At 53.8% G+C, this 15,735-nt stretch overlaps 1 long non-coding RNA gene across 1 annotated transcript in view; it reads left to right on the forward strand.

Annotated features, from left to right (window-relative positions):
• LOC129649126 (uncharacterized) overlaps nt 1–15,735 on the forward strand; it is a 79,129-nt gene that overhangs the window by 8,066 nt on the left and 55,328 nt on the right. Inside the window, exon 2 of the long non-coding RNA XR_008712987.1 lies at nt 8,038–8,120. This is a non-coding gene — a long non-coding RNA (uncharacterized LOC129649126). The remainder of the gene's footprint in view (nt 1–8,037; nt 8,121–15,735) is intronic.

Here is a 15,735-nt window from a genome sequence, read left to right on the forward strand (position 1 = left end):
GAGCCAGGGCCAGGTGAAGGTATTCAAGGCAGGCCTCCTGGAGGAGGCAGGGGTCAGGACTAGGGAAAGGTAGGCTCAGTGAAGGCAGCACCCTGTGGCAGCTGCTGAGTGATCCTCATGAATGAGGAGCAGCGGGGGTGGGCTCGCAGCCCTGGAGTCAGGGGAGGGGACGACACGGTCCCTAACTTGGGCTCAACTTCCCTCCTGGCCCATCCTCCCACCCCATCCCTCACCCCCCTGTCCCACTGGGAGGCCTGTTGTGGGCTGGGGACAGGAGGCCCAGGGTGGGGTCCCTTCCCCAGGGCCGGAGCAGGATCCTGGGCCGGCTGTGGCAGTGCCCAGGAGCCAGAGAGGAGCCGCCGCCCCCCACCCCGTTGGGCCCCTCTGTAATTAGGGCTATTTTTAGGCCCTTCTTCCTTCCTATTTCAGGCCTCTGGACTGGGCCAGAGAGTGGGCTGTCCTGGGGCCGCGGGCTGGAGCCGCTAAACTGGGCCGTGGCGTGGGAGCTGCAGCCACAGCACAGACCACAGCCCGGGGCGGAGTTCTGGCAGGGGGAGGGAAGTGGGGACGTGGCCAGACCTGAGGCAGGGCCCAATGGGGGCGTGTCCTTGGTTCATCTGACCCCTCCCGGGGCCCCTCACTGATCTGCCCCCCCTCCCACCCGCCAGGGTCCATCCTGCCCCCTCCCGGCAGCCCTGCTGACTCGAGGCTGTTAGCCCTGGGCCTGTCCCACAGGGGTGCCCAGAGTGTGTATAATAGTTTACTGGGCACTTACTGTGTACCAGGCACTGATCCAGCACTTTACCTGTATGAATTCATTTACTGTGTACAACACCACTACGCGGTCAGTGATGAATTATCCTAATTTTACAAATAGAAAACCTGAGGCTCAAAAGGAGCCCATTTCTTGTGTGCTGGGCTCAGGGAGCCTCCTGTGGAAGGATGGGGGTTGGGGAAGGGTGCTTCATCCACTTCCTCGGATCCCAGTGCTCCGTCAGGCGCGACTCCCAGGAAGTGGCTGCTGATCTACCGGTCCCTGCTCTGATGGCCCACGGCCTGTCCTGCAGGCGGAAGGGTGGGTCTTGCCCAGCTGGTTCCAGTTAGGCACAAGAAAGCTGGCGAGGGGTATATTTAGCCCTGGTTTCTGGAGGAGCCAGAGGTCTTTCATCCTTGGAGGCGCTGGCCACAGCGGGACTCAGCTTGCCAACGCTGGGCTCCTGGGCTGCAGGGCAGACAGGCTTCGGGCAGGGAGCGGGGTCAGGGAGGAGAAGGGGCATATGTGATCCTGTGCATCTCTGTGGCTGGTGGGGGCAGTGTGAGTGCCAGTCAGGGCCTCTCAGTTCTGAATGCCATGCTCAGGATGTGTCTAGGTTTGCAGGCTCTGGAGAACTGGGCTACAGTCTATGGAGTCGCAAAGAGTTGGACACGACTTAGCAAGAAAACAACAGGCATTGGAGGGCTGGCCTGGAGGTAGACCTGCTGCCCGCCCCTGTGAGCCTGGGTCCAGCTAAGGCCTAGCGTGTCTGTGGCATGGGGTTAGCCGGGCCTGGGAGTCTGGGGGCCTGTACTTAAAAGTAAGCAGGAGAGGTGCTCAGGGGGCAGAATTGCAGGGACAGGAAAGGGGTGGCCTTTCCATTCTCTCTAAGGAGACTGACATGTTTGGGCATTGATGTTTTGGAGAAGGTGGAGGGTTGTGGGGGCAGGTATATCTGTGTAAGAGAGAAACAGGCACACGGAGAGGCAATTACGTGGTGCCAAGTGGTGCTAGGTGGTGAGGATTTGGGGTGTGCTGAAGGTGTGCATGTATTTGACTCAGTGCCACAGGCTTTAGGCGGTGGGCACCCTCCGTGTGATGGGGCTGGTGGGCTGGGACCTGTGTGGTATGGGTGACTGTGTTGCTGGGATCTGGTGGCGCCTGGGTGTGAGATGACACGCCAGTGGCTGTGGCAGTGCTCCGCTGTAAGTGACTAGGACAACATGTGACCCCATCGTGATGTTTCTGGGGGGCAGCCTGTGAGTATGGTGGTAGATGAGGGCTGTTTTAAACTGTCCAACTTTGATCCTGTGGGGTTGTGTAATTATCCCTCTGGATGTTGGTCTCTGTGCGTGTGAGCCTGGGAGTAAACACATGTGTGGATGCAGAGTTTGGGACTCAGGGTGTGTGTGTGTGTGTGTGTGTGTATGTGTGTAGGCTGTCATTCTGGGTGTGACTGGGTATGTGAATGTAGCAGGGCTGCCAGCTTCCCACTGCACATGAGTCCTGCTCCCACTGCAGGTCATGGCCCACTGCCCTTCTGGGGACCCCTACCCCAAAGCCACAGGCCCTCTGGGCTGGAGGGAGGGAACCCTACAAGTCATAAGCGCCTGTCTCTCTCCTAATCCTCTCACCCCCACTCCCTCCGACCATCCCCACAGACGGCAGGCTTCTACCTGCCCTGGGGCGGGAGGCAGGGGAGAGAAAGAGGAGCCTGCCCGCCTGCCCGCCGCCCCTCTGTCGTCTCTGCACTCAGACAAAGAGCTCACCCTGGTCTCTGTGGGCGTCTGGGAGACGCTGGGGGGATTAGCTGCCCGCGCCGCCCTCTCCCCACGTCATGCCAGCCCACCCGGCTGGCACCGACACCTCCGAGCCCAGGGGCGGTGCCCTCACCATGGAAGCCTCTCCTGCCTGGAGGGGGTGTGTGTGTGTGTGTGTGTGTGTGTGTGTGTATCCCCTGCCCCACACCTTGATGGGAGCAGAGGTGCAGCCTGATGAGAAGTGGGGTGCACAGCTTCCACTGCTGGTGGCGCCACCTTCTCCCCGGGGTTCCCACTTCTCTGTCGCTCAGCATGTGCTTGGCAGGCCTATATCTGGGGCGGCACCCCTATGTCTTTGAACCTCTCATTCCTGGCTCTTGTACCCCTCCCCCACAGTTGACTGCTGCTCCGACCTCCCATTCCTTCCCTCTGCATTCCTGGGGGAGGGTGTGATCTGGCCAGTGAGTGCTGAGAGCAAGGGAGAGAAGGCGGTGGGCGCCAGTGGGCACCCCTTTGGGGAGGTCTCGGCCCACCCTAGTGAGGTTAAAGCGAAAGTCACTCAGTTGTGTCCGACTCTTTGCAACGCCACGGACTATATAGTGGAATATATAGTCCATGGAATTCTTCAGGCCAGAATACTGGTGTGGGTAGTCTTTCCCTCTTCCAGGGGATCTTCCCAACCCAGGGATCGAACTCAGGTCTCCCGCACTGCAGGCGGATTCTTTACCAGCTGAGCTACCAGGGAAGCCCTAGTGAGGGCAGACTGTGTTCAAAGGAGCTCAGTGCAAGAGACATGGGAATGACATTGGGTCTCCTCTTTCTGGGGAGCCACCTATGGCTTCTCCATGGGGAGGGTGACTGGTAGACTGGTCTGGTCACACCACCTAAGGTTGAGGCTTTAAGTCTAGCACTTTCTTTGTACTGTGCAAAATCAGAAATTATTTTCAAAGTTCTTTCACATTTACTCTCAAGGATTTTCTCAACAGGTAGGGCAGGTATTGGGGTTTCCCTGGTGGCTCAGTGGTAGAGAATTGGCCTGCCAATGCAGGAGACGTGGTTTCGATCCCTAGATTGGGAAGGTCCCCTGGAGAAGGGCATGGCAACCCACTCCAGTATTCTTGCCTGGGAAGCCTCATGGACAGAGGAGCCTGACTTCAGGCTACAGTCGGGTTGTAAAGAGTCAGACTCAACTTAGTGACTCGACAGTAACAGCCAAGGACGGGTATGGCTGTGTTTCCCAGTTCAGAGGCGTTTGGATTGAGGCTCTGAGAAGTTAAAGGATTTACTCAAAGCTACACAACTGGTGAGCAACAGATAGAGCCAAGATCTTGGTCTGTAAGTGTCAGGGGAGACCCTTTGGATCCCTCCTAATCCCCGTGGCTGGGCCTCTGCCTCATCAGTCCCTGCCATGCCTGAAGACTCTGCTGCTTCGGGAGACTCTGGAATGGGGGCAGGCAGGCCAGTGGGAGCTGGGTGAGCGGACCTGGCTCCGCCCTGAGTCACACCCCATCCTGAAGCAATCGGGGGCCTGTGGCTTGGACAGTCCTTGCATCCATCCTGGGATTTGCAGGTATTTACGGATGCTCTCTTCCTCCTTTTGACAAATGCGTTGGGATCTACTTTGTCCCATATCCTTCTTTTCTATCAAAATATTATTCCGAGGTTTAGTCCCTTCCTGTCTCCTTTCATTCAGTCTTTAGTGGAGACAATGAGGCTCCAGCCCCATTCTGTCCATGGAAGGGAAGCTGCCAAGCATACCAAGAAGCTGGGATTTCCCAATAACTGCAAATGGTCATGGAGGTTAGGGATCTGGCTCCATGCCTTCAATATAAGAGATGATCAGTGTGTGAAGATGGACGAATAGTGGTGAGTGGGTGGATAAATATATAGAAGAGGGTAAATGCACAGGTGAGTTGGGTGGGGGATGCATGTGTCAATTGGCAGGTAAATGGATGGATGGACGGATAAGTGAGCAAGTGGAATGTGTGGATGGGTGAGTGGGTGGTGTTAAGATGGATGGGTGGGCAGGTATTTAGATAAAGTGAATGGTTGAATGGATGGATTATTAGGTGGGTGGAGGATAGTTGGATGGATAGATAGATGGAAAAGTAGGTGAATGGTGGATGCATGGAAGGATGGATAAATGGATAGAAGAGTGGATAGATGGATGAATAAATAGATAGATGGATGGATGAAAAGGTAGATATGGGAAGGTGGGTAGATACGTGTGTGAGTGGATTTGTGGTGAGATTTGAGAGCCTGAAGGAGCTTTTGAAAGACAGGCTATACATAGAAAATGAATTTTTCACAAGTATTTGGGTTTTGGTCAGCTCTCAATCATCTGAACTGTTGGAGAGAAACAATGTTTAGAAAAATCTAGAATATGCTGGTTCATTGCACCCTGATTTGTATCACACTCAGGGGTAGGTTTTGTCTCTGAAGTCTGAAGGTCTGAATGCTGGTGATGTGTCGGTCTTATGTGCAGGTGTGGCTCATCTTGGGAGTCTAGACCTCATGTTCCTCTCAGCCTGCCGTCATCTTTCTCCCTCCCATGCTGGGCAGGACAGCATCTCCTCCCAGATGGTTACAGACTGCAGACAGGGGTGTGATTCTCCTGCACCCTCTGGTGGGCTCCTTCCTTCTCTAGGGACAGTGGCTGTACTTCCTGAGGATCTAGGGCTGTTCCTCCAGGTTTCCCTGAGGCTTAGTCAGCACTGGAGGAGCCCATGACCACAGAGATTAGCCTGGCATCTGCTAGGTGGTGTGATGCTGACACGAACTTGATAGCGCAGTTCTGCTCTAACAATGGAAGGTGAACACTGACCTGCATTCCCGAATTAGAGGAGGCAGATGGAAGCTGTAACAAGACATGTGGAAGTCAGATGCCAGGAGGGGGTGTGCTTGGTGGGGGGATAGGCGACGTGGATTGTGCAATCATTTCTTTGCCCCTTCCCAGGTGTTAGGCCTCTTCTTGGCTTCAAGAGGATTCTCATTTGCCTTTCTCTTGGGGAAAATCTTCCCTCTGGGACCCTGGATGGCCTGACTTCCATAATTATAGGAGCCTCATGCATCGAGTACCTGTTGGAGGCCGGGCACTTTATATACAGCATCATGTTCAATTCTCACAATATGCTTTCAAGTGAGTATTTCTCACATTTTATAGATGAGGAAACTGAGGTCCAGAGAGATTAAAGAATGTGCCTGGTGTTGCCCATTTAGAAGGCTGTAAAATCAGGATTCCTATTCACGTTGGCCTGGCTTCTCTGCTGGTGCCACTTCTTATACTGAGCCCACCACCCCTTCTCTGCATCCTGCTTGCTGGTTAGAACGGGTTTAAGGAACAGCAGCTGGGAAGACACACCAGAGGGTAGGTGATGCCCCAGAGAATGAGAAGGCTTGAGACCAAGGAGATAGTCTCTAGCAAGGACCTTCATGTCGTGTGTCTAGGCCATTGTACAGAGACCTGCAAGCCTCTATCTAAAATATGAGGCAGCATGAAGGCTTTGGGTGAGAACACCGGAAGGCTTTTCTGGCCTAGAGAGCTGTAGAACTCTGGAAAGAGCAGAAGAGGAAGGGCAGAAACATACATTCTTTGGGGAAGGTGACGTATAGTGGTTCCAGCATAGCTGATTTGCTGACCTGAGACAAGGGGGTGGCCCAGAGGTCATTTCAGGACATCCTCTTGCAGCCAAAGAGGCCAGAATGACCTGGGTGGGAGTTTTCCTAAGAGCTTTCCCAACTGAAGGTGAGACCAATCATGGGGACTGGTGCTGAGATGCCGAAGCTGGAACGGTTTGGAACTCATCTCAGGATCCCAAAAGTGGGGGGCCCAAAAGATGCCAGGACATACTTTTTGGGAGATAGGGAGGGGACGGCTGCAGGAGCCACAAGGGAAGCCCGTACCTCCCGAGTCCAGGCAGTCCCTGAAGCCAGAAGCTTGCCCTGACCCTGGGGATGCTGAGAAGGCAGCAGGGATTTGCAGGAGCCTGAGCCCCAGGCTGGTGACCAGGTGGCCGGACCTCTGGCCAGTCCTGAGCAGATGGGTGGCGGGGAGCTGGAGGCTGGGCAGGGCGGGGGTGGAGACTGGGAGGTCCAGGTGGGCCCGAGCAGAGGGCGGCCCCTCCTGTGTCTCCCCCTCGCCCTGCTGGCCTCCCTCCTTTCCCTTTGATGCTTCTCACCACAGACTTCAAACAGGCTGCCCTCTGCTCCTGCCCGCCCGCCCATAATTAGAGCCTGGCTCAGGCTGCTCTCGCCCTCACTCCCTTCCCTGCTCTCAGTCTGGCTCCAGCTCTCTGACTTGTCTTTATCTCTCTTCTCTCTCTCTCTTTCTCCATCTCTCTCTCTCCCTCTTTTCCTGGTCCTCTGGCTCTCTGTGTCTCTGATCCTCTGTCCCAGGCAGGGACCAGCCTGGTCCCCGTGCTGAAGTTCCCACAGATGCACACTCTCTCCCTTGTGTGTGTGTGTGTGTGTGTTTGTGTGTGTATGTGTGCATGTGTGAATTGACTTGGGTCTCTAATGTGAGAGGATCTATGTATACATGTTTATATATAAACATGAGTGAGAGCAGGAGGGAGCAGACAGGTGTGACTCTGTGTGCACACGTGTGTGCATGCGTGTGCTGCTGTGTGAGCAGCGTCCTCCCCTTCTCTGTCTCCTTCTGTGTATTTTCACTCTGACTGGAGACTTGACTTCTCTGTTTTATCGCCATATCTTCTCTCCATCTCTATAAGCTGTTTTCATCTTTCTCTTTTCCCCTTCTTTCTAATGTGATCTGCATCCCCTCCCCACACTGAAGGCTGCCCTCCTTCGCACCTTTCCCACCCAGAACCTGGGGCTCAGGCCCTACCTGCTTCCTGGTGGAAACTGCCACCAGGGAAAGCCATAGGGCAATGAGCTAGGCCAGCTCCAGGCTGCCCATCTCCTTCCTGGTTGTGCCCTCGGCTCCCAGCACAGTCCCTGGGCCTCCTGCCTCTCCCTGGACTTATTTTGGGCCCTCCCAGGGTCTGTTTTTTCTGGGCCAGGCTGACCTCCGACCCCTTGGGCCCCTTTGCAGCCCTGTGGCAGGCAGCACCATGTCATTCTCTTTCCTGGGGGGAAGGAGGTCTTGCCAGGAGCCTCTCCATGACCTAATATGGGAAGTAGGGGATCAAAATCCCTACAAGTCCCCGCCCCTCCAAGGCACTGGGCTCAGGCTGCACCTTGACCCATGACGGAGCCCACATATCTCAGTAGCATCTGCCCTCTGGTGTAAGGGCTTCATCCCCATCAGAGAAGAGGCTGACGCTGTCCTCCCTGTTACCCCCCGGGGCACCTGGCGGCACAGACCCAGGCCCTTTTGGAGAGACTGACCTTGAGCATTGAGTGGTCTGGGTGTGGATAGACCCCCAGGGCTGAGAAAGCCCTCCCTTCATGCTGCAGCTCTGGACTAGCCTTGGGGCCTCCCTGGGCCTGTTTTGCAAGGATGCCATGAGGAGGGTGATACTAAGAGATGACTAACCGGAGGTTAAACTTGATGTTTTCCAGCTGACAGTGCCCTTTCCTGGTCACGTGGGAGCCTTGTGACTCCTGACAGGAGCGTGGAATGAGGTGGCCCCATCTTTTTACAGGTGAGGACACTGAGGTACAAGGATGTTCTGTGCCCCCTTCTCATGGGGAGGCAAGTCTGCTGGGCTCAGGGCTCAGGGCCTGTAGGAGTCCAGGCTCCAGAGAGGTGGGGGAAGCAGGACGCATGTCCCAGCTGGGGCCTCACCTCCTTCTGGCCTCGGTAGTTCTGGCCAGTTTTAGGTTCTAGGCAAAGATGGGCACCCGTGGGTGGATGCAAGCTTGTGAGTCAAGGGCTTCAGCAGGGATTTCGATTTGGGGCATTTCTGGGCAGGACCCAGGAGATACCATGCCTGGGGGATGCTTAGGGGATCAGGAATTCCAGAGGCTGGGGGGCACCCCCTCTGAATTGGCAGCCCGAGCATGTGTGATTGTGTGTGTGTGTGTGTGTGTGTGTGTGTGCATGGCCATGAGGGAGTGATGCTGGGTGTGTGTATGAGTGTGTACACAAGCATGAGTGACTGTGGGTGTGTGTGCACACATGGTGTGCCTGAGAGCGAGGGTTTGTGACTCTGTAGACAAGTGTGTGAGAGGCTGTGGCTTGTGAGTGCCTGTAATCCTGTGAGGTCATTTCGAATGTGAATGAGGGAGAGGGTTGTGTCTGTGAGTCCTGAACATCCATGTGTGGATGTGAGAATTGACTTGGGTCTCTGATGTGAAAGGATCTATGTAGTTTCTATGTACACACATTTACACATAAACGTGAGCGAGAGCGGGAGGGAGCAGACAGGTATGAATCCAGGTGCAAGTGTGTGTGGATGCGTGTGCTGCTGTGTGAGAGGCGTGATGCCCCGGCTTTCTCTGTCTTTAAGGTCCGCACCACCTCCTCCCTCTCTGCTCTGTTGTCCCTCCCTGTCCCCTTCTCTCTCCCTTTCCTACTTAGCCACCCTTTGGGGATCAAGTGCCAGGACCACTCCCCAATTCCAAAGGCACCTGGGGACACTCTTTTGTCCCTTTGCTGACAGGAAGGGGGTCCTCGGGGCCCAGCTGGGGGTGGTTGGTTCACAACGGAGGGCATGGCAGCCCCTGTCTCTAGGCCTGGTTCGAGGTGGAGTGGAGAAGTGCCTCCTGGCCTCTTCTCCCACGCACATCCCACGGCCCAGGGCGGAAGGGGGATGAGATGATTCCAGTGTCAGCGTCTGGGTCCCGGTGGTCGGTGGTCATGGAGGCAGCTCCCAGGCCCGGACGCTGGCTCCAGCTCTGCCTGAGTCTCACCAGCCCGCGCGTCTCCGCGCCTCCGCTCCTCACCTGTGAATCTTCTCCTGAGCTAACACCTGGCTGCCTGGGTCTTACCCTCTCCCTACCTCACAACTGTGGCCTAGTTCCCCAGCTCTGCCAACTTGGCAGAACCCCCAGTCTGAGGTTCTTGGCTGAGGAGAAGTCTGGAGGTGTGAGGGAGTTTTTTCTGCCCTAGAAACGGGAGGTTTGGGCTGAGATGGGCATGTTCTTCCCAGACAGACTTGTCCTAGCACACCTCTGCAGCACGGAGGGACCCTGGGGGTGGCCATCTGAGGGAGACACTGCTGCACTGGCTCTGGGGAGCCCCAGTCTGAGGGGGAGCCCCTCAGTTTCATGGGAGCAACAAGAACACTGGATACCTGGAGAGCTGGGCCCACACAGTGAAATAAGGACGCGATTCCCAGCCACACAGAACTGTAAGATCCACAGTGCTTACCGAGGGCTGGGCTGAAGGCAGCTGCTCAGTTCTTTGAATAGATGAAAGGAGAAAAAGGAAGGAAGGGTGGGTAGAGGGAGGGTGTCAGAGTGAGAGGGACGGAGGGACAGATGGAACTGAGCTGTGAGGCCCTGGGCAGCTTCCTGAAGGCTACAGGGATGCAGGGACAGCTGCGTCTTCCCGCTCAAACTCTGGATGTTTAAAGCCCTTGGCATTTACTGTGAGCATCAAGGCCTCTCCAGGACCCTGGAGCCAGGACCTCACTAGAGTCCCTGCTTAGTTCTTTTCCTGCTTCAGTCTACCACTAATATTTTGAAGAGACTGCCTCCTGGAAGCCCAGAATCAAAGGTTCCCTTCCTGCCCTTGCTAGGAGAGGAAGGGGGTCCATAGCAGGGGATGGTGGGGTCAGCCTGGGTTCCCTACCTTCTCAAGGGCCGCTCACTCCCCCTGGCCCCACTCCCTCCCTCCCTCCTAAACCCAGGAAATCTGGGGGCAGGCATCTCTGCCCTGCCCCTCCCACTGCCTGCCAGGGGGTGACTGCCAGTGGAAAGGGCCTCCAGCTCATCCCTGCAGGGGTCTCCCCTTGCAGAGCCCAGGAGGACAGGAGCCCCTGGGGTGTCAGGAACCCACTCATTCCCAGGTAGCCTGCTTGGTCACAGCCTCAAAAGCAGGCTCAGGGAACCCCAGAGATGAGTAGGAGGGTAGAAAGCACGACCCAGGCCACCCACTCCCTGCCAGAACCATCCCACGCCCCACGGGGATCTGCTGTTTGCCCGGGGCCTGGTCTCCAGATTCAGGTGGTGGGAGCTAGTCCTGAGACCTGAGGCTGGCCCTGCCACATCAGCTGAGCATCTCAGAGAGAAGGGGGTGTGTGCCCTCATCTGACAGGTTCCAGTTTCAAGGAAGAGGAGGCATGTGAGACCAGGGATAGGCAGATCTAGAACTAAACTGTGATGGCAGATCAGCCCGTTTTGTTCTTGATAGAAGATCAAAGTTCTGGAGGGCTGAGACTGGGCCACTCCTTTGCCAATGTTGAAAGCTCTTCTGACCCAAACCAGCTCATATAGCAGTAGCTCCAATAGCGATATTTGCAATTGACTGATGCAACCCATCTCAGACAGGAACTACTTCAGTTTGTGATCATTTTATAGTTTGCACATTCACACACCTGATCTCATTTTGAGCCCCTGGCAATCCTGAGATGCAGGCAGGAGTTATGTTATGTCTCCCATTTTACAGGTGAGGAAACGAGGAGGAGAGCCCTGCTCATTCAGAAAGTATTCTTTCATTCAGAAAGGTTTTGGGATCTCAGGCCCCCTCTTTCCCATGCTGTCATTACTTACCACGTTTGGGAAATAATTTGGTTCAGTCCTTGGACCCAGGGAAGCCTTGGATCCCTTGTGGGTGGGCTGTGTGTCTGGTTTAGACCAGGGTGACGAGGCCGGGGGACAGTGGATGGGCTCACCCCGGCTGAATGCAGACCCTTCCCATCCCAACACAGCTCTTAGCCCCTCAGAGCTGGGGCCACAGCAGACTCAGAACTCAGGACTCCTTCTGGGGTAGTTGTGTGTGGTAGCTGCCCACTCTCCTCCAGGAACAGGGCCTCGTGGCTCCAGCCAGCATCCTGTGGGCTGCATCCTGACTCTGGTCTTGCAGGGCTGGTGGGAGGCATAGGGTCCAGGTTTGGCCCCAGACTGGGTGGGCTGTTCCTCGTTGGGTGGGTGGGAAATGGGATCTGGTGCCTTCTTATCCTGGGGGAAGAATGCCAGAGTGGGTCCCTGCCCCCTGCTGGTGACTGGCCAGGCCACTGCAGAGCACAGCTTTCTCTGGGTGATGTCCCTCTCTTTAGCCTGGGCCCTGGCAAGAGACCCCTCCTCTTCATGCCCACCCAAGAGTCCAGCCACCTCAGCTCACTCCCTCAGAGCTCTCTGTCTTCCTCCTTCCTTCCTACTCTGGACTGAGCTCCTACCAGTGCCAGGCACCTGGTGGGTACTTCACCCAGGTGGTCTCATTAACTCTGCCCAAGAAGAGGTATCAGTAGCTCTCATGTTAGGGTTGAGGAGCTGAGGCCATAGAAGGTAGAGTGATTTGCCCAAGAGCACACAGTTAGGGTGCTGGCAGAGGTGAGATTCAGTTCTTTAAGCTCCACAGAGAGTGGAGGTGGAAGAAATGCTACAGAGGGAGCTTGGAGCTTGAGAAGGGCTTGGACTACTTCGGTGGGGATCCCCAGCTTGATTTTGTGGGTGCAGGGCTTTTAAATAGGAAAGTTTCACAGAAGAGCAGAGACACAGACTTCCTGGGTCCAAATCCTGCTCTGAAACATAGATGTGTGACTTTGGGCAAGTTACCTAACCTCTCTGTACCTAGTTTTTCTCACCAGCACAAAGGAACCGGTCATAGTGCCTATCTCAGAGGCTGGCTGGGAGGGTTGAGAGTCCATGAACCTAAGGTGTTTTGAGCAGAGAGCAGTGCAGGCTGCATGTTATGCACCATGGGTTTGCATCAGCATAGGTGGCTCCTAGCTGGACCCCTTCCTTCTCCCTTTCTCACCACCTTGCCCTCCTCCTACCCATCATCCTCTCTGAGGACTGAGAAATGCTGCCCTGAGCAAGGAACTGAGCCCCTGCCCTGCCATGGACACAGGCCACCATGTGCCCTGCCCATCTTTGCTATGGCTGCTAGGCGCCTGGTGGGCAGAAGGTATGTAAACAAGACTCAGGTGGGGGAAGGGGAGCAGCTTGGAAGAGTCTGAAAGAGCCTCCCCAGTGACTGCGGGTGGCTGCCAGGGTACAGAAGGGGCAGCCTCCTTGTTCCGGCTGCAGGATGAGAAAGGGGCTTCAGGTGCTGGGTGAGGAGGAGCTGGGGCTGGCTTCCAGCAGGAGGACAGGGGTAGCTGGGCTGAGAAGGAGGGAAGTGGGGGTGAGGGAGAGTTGGGGCTGGGGTGGGAGATGGGGCAATGGAATAATGGGGGTGCCGGGGATCCGACTGAAACCCACCCTAGAGCAGGGAGTTGAGGACAGGCCTGGAGGTGGAGGAGGCCTGGCAAGAGCATCGGCCTGGTGTGTCCCTTGATTTCTGTTTGCTCCTACAGAGGCTGGGGCATTCTCCCCAGAGCCTGACAGCTCCCTGGCCAGTCCTCTCTCATCTCTCAGGGGCACACCCCGCCCACCCCCAGCCGAAGCCAGGAATGGGGCTGTGGGCAAGGGGTTGGTCATCTGGGTGACACTGGCTGGAGAGGTGTGCCTGAGAGGCACCTGGCCTTTTCGATGGTGGGCAGGGGCCGGGGGGTGAGGAGGTCTGGACACAACCTCAGCTGCAGAAAAAGTGTGCTCTCCTCAGTGGGAATCAATAGAAGAGCACCTTCAGTTCACTTCAGTAGCTTGGTAATGTCCAAGTCTTTTTGACTTCATGGATTGCAGCAGGCCAGGCTTCCCTGTCCCTCACTGATTCCCAGGGCTTTCTCAAACTCATGTCCATCAAGTTGGTGATGCCATCCAACCATCTCATCCTCTGTTGTCCCCTTCTCCTGCCTTCAATTTTTCCCAGCATCAGGGTCTTTTCCAATGAGTCAGTTCTTTACATCAGGTAGCTAAAGTATTGGAGCTTCAGCTTGAGCATCAGTCCTTCCAATGTATATTCAGGACTGATTTCCTTTAGGATAGACTGGTTGGATCTCCTTTCAGTCCAAGGGACTCTCAAGAGTCTTCTCCAACACCACAGTTCAAAAGCATCAATTCTTCAGTGCTCAGCTTTCTTTATGGTCCAACTCTCACAACCATACATGACTACTGGTAAACCATAGCTTTGACTATACAGACCTTTTTTTGGCAAAGTAATGTCTCTGCTTTTTAATATGCTGTCTAAGTTTGTCATAGCTTTTCTTCCAAGGAGCAAGTGTCTTTTAATTTCATGGCTGCAGTCACCATAAGCAGTGAACCCAAGAAAATAAAGTCTGTCACTGTTTCCCCATTTATTTGCCATGAAGTGATGGGACCGGATGCCATGATCTTTGTTTTCTGAACGTTGAGTTTTAAGCCAGCTTTGCATTCTCCTCTTGACCTTCATCAAGAGGCTCCTCAGTGCCTCTTCGCTTTCTGCCATAAATATGGTGTCATCTGCACATCTGAAGTTATTGGTATTTCTCCTGGCAATCTTGATTCCAGCTTGTGCTTCATCCAGTCTGGCATTTCACATGATGTATTCTGCATATAAGTTAAATAAGGAGGGTAACAACATACCCTGTTATGTTATATATATGTATATATATAACAATATACCAGTCTTATATATTGGAAGGCTTTCTCAATTTGGAACCAGTCCATTGTTCCATGTCTGGTTCTAACTATTGCTTCATGACCTGCATACAGATTTCTCAGGAGGCAGATAAGGTGGTCTGGTATTCCCATCTCTTGAAGAATTTTCCACAGTTTGTTGTGATCCATACAGTCAAAGTCCTTAGCATAATCAATGAAGCAGAAGTAGATGTTTTTTCTGGAATTGTCTTGCTTCTTCTATGATCCAACGGATGTTGGCAATTTGATCTCTGGTTCCTCTGCCTTTTCTAAACCCAGCTTGAACATCTGGAAGTTCTTGGTTCATGTACTGTTGAAGCCTAGCTTGGAGAATTTTGAGCATTACTTTGCTAGCGTGTGAGATGAGTGCAATTGTGTGGTACTTTGAATGTTCTTTGCATTGCCTTTCTTTAGGATTGGAATGAAAATTGACCTTTTCCAGTTCTGTGGCCACTGCTGAGTTTTCCAAATTTTCTGGCATATTGAGTACAGCACTTTAACATCATCTTTTAGGATTTGAAATAGCTCAGCTGGAATTCTATCACCTCCACTAGCTTTGTTCATAGTGATGCTTCCTAAGGCCCACTTGACCTCACATTCCAGGATGTCTGGCTCCAGGTGAGTGATCACAGCATTGTGGCTATTTGGGTCATTAAGATCTTTTTTGTATAGTTCTGTATATTCTCGCCACCTCTTCTTAATATCTTCTGCTTCTGTTAGATCCATACTGTTTCTGTACTTTATCGAGCCCATCTTTGCATGAAATGTTCCCTTGGTATCTAATTTTCTTTAAGAGATCTCTAGGCTTTCCCATTCTATTGTTTTCCTTTCTTTGCATTGATCACTTAGGAAGGCTTTCTTATCTCTCCTTGCTATTCTCTGGAACTCTGCATTCAGATGGGTATCAGATCAGATCAGATCAGATCAGTCGCTCAGTCGTGTCCGACTCTTTGCGACCCCATGAATTGCAGCACGCTGGGCCTCCCTGTCCATCACCATCTCCCGGAGTTCACTCAGACTCACGTCCATCTAGTCGGTGATGCCATCCAGCCATCTCATCCTCTGTCGTCCCCTTCTCCTCTTGCCCCCAATCCCTCCCAGCATCAGAGTCTTTTCCAATGAGTCACTCTTAGCATGAGGTGGCCAAAGTACTGGAGTTTCAGCTTTAGCATCATTCCTTCCAAAGAAATCCCAGGGCTGATCTCCTTCAGAATGGACTGGGTTGGATCTCCTTGCAGTCCAAGGGACTCTCAAGAGTCTTCTCCAACACCACAGTTCAAAAGCATCAATTCTTCGGCGCTCAGCCTTCTTCACAGTCCAACTCTCACATCCATACATGACCACAGGAAAAACCATAGCCTTGACTAGATGAACCTTTGTTGGCAAAGTAATGTCTCTGCTTTTGAATATGCTATCTAGGTCGGTCATAACTTTCCTTCCAAGCAGTAAGCGTCTTTTAATTTCATGGCTGCAGTCACCATCTGTAGTGATTTTGGAGCCCAGAAAAATAAAGTCTGACACTGTTTCCACTGTTTCCCCATCTATTTCCCATGAAGTGATGGGACTGGATGCCATGATCTTCGTTTTCTGAATGTTGAGCTTTAAGCCAACTTTTTCACTCTCCACTTTCACTTTCATCAAGAGGCTTTTGAG

Source organism: Bubalus kerabau, chromosome 4 (genome assembly GCF_029407905.1).
Source record: "Bubalus kerabau isolate K-KA32 ecotype Philippines breed swamp buffalo chromosome 4, PCC_UOA_SB_1v2, whole genome shotgun sequence".
NCBI classification, from domain to species: Eukaryota; Metazoa; Chordata; class Mammalia; order Artiodactyla; family Bovidae; genus Bubalus; species Bubalus kerabau.